The sequence below is a fragment of the Propithecus coquereli genome, unplaced genomic scaffold (genome assembly GCF_000956105.1).
Source record: "Propithecus coquereli isolate 6110/MARCELLA unplaced genomic scaffold, Pcoq_1.0 Scaffold210, whole genome shotgun sequence".
Taxonomy (NCBI): Eukaryota; Metazoa; Chordata; class Mammalia; order Primates; family Indriidae; genus Propithecus; species Propithecus coquereli.
In genome coordinates this window covers 6,566,141-6,567,015 of record NW_012146079.1, presented here as the reverse complement: position 1 = coordinate 6,567,015, position 875 = coordinate 6,566,141, and positions in this window count along the sequence as shown.

The window sequence follows — 875 nt, the reverse complement described above, 5'->3', positions numbered from 1 at the left end:
TGCTACCATGTCCAGCTAATTTTTTTCTATATATTTTTAGTTGTCCAGCTATTTCTTTCTATTTTTTTTTTTAGTAGAGACAGGGTCTCGCTCTTGCTCAGGCTGGTCTCAAGCTCCTGAGCTCAAACGATCCACCCACCTCAGCCTCCCAGAGTGCTAGGATGACAGGAGTGAGCCACCGTGCCCAGTCTGTGACCTTTTCAGATTGACTTCTTTTACCTAGTGGTATGCGTTTAAGATTTCTTTACTTCTTTTTGTGGCTTGATAGCTCATTTCTTTTCAGCACTGAATAATCTTCTGCTGTCTGGATATACACAGTTTATTTATCCATTCACCGACTGAAGGACGTCTTCCAAGTTTTGGCAATTAGGAATAAAGCTGCTATCAACATCTGTGTACAAGTTTTTGTGTCAACATTAGTTTTCAATTCATTTGGGTAAATACCAAGGATCGTAATTGCTGAATTGTGCGGTAACAGTATGTTCAGTTTTGTAAGAAATTGCCAAGTCATCTGCCAAGGTAGCTGTACCGTTTCGCACTTTTACCAGAATGAATGAAAGCTCCAGCCGCTCCACATTTTTCCCGGCTTTGGTGTTGTCAGTGTTTTGGATGTTGGCCATTCTAATAGTTGTGTAGTGGTGTCATTGTTGATCCCTAATGACATATAATGTATGAGAATCTTTTTATATGCTTTTCTTGCCATCTGTGTATCTTCTTTGGGGATACATCTTTGTTCAGGTCTTTTGCCCGCTTTTTAATCAGGTGGTTAGTTTTCTTACTGTTGAGTTTTAAAAGTTCTTTGTATATTTTGAATAACAGTCCTTTATCAGACATCTTTTGCAGATATTTTCTCCCAGTCTGTGGCTTGTCTTCTT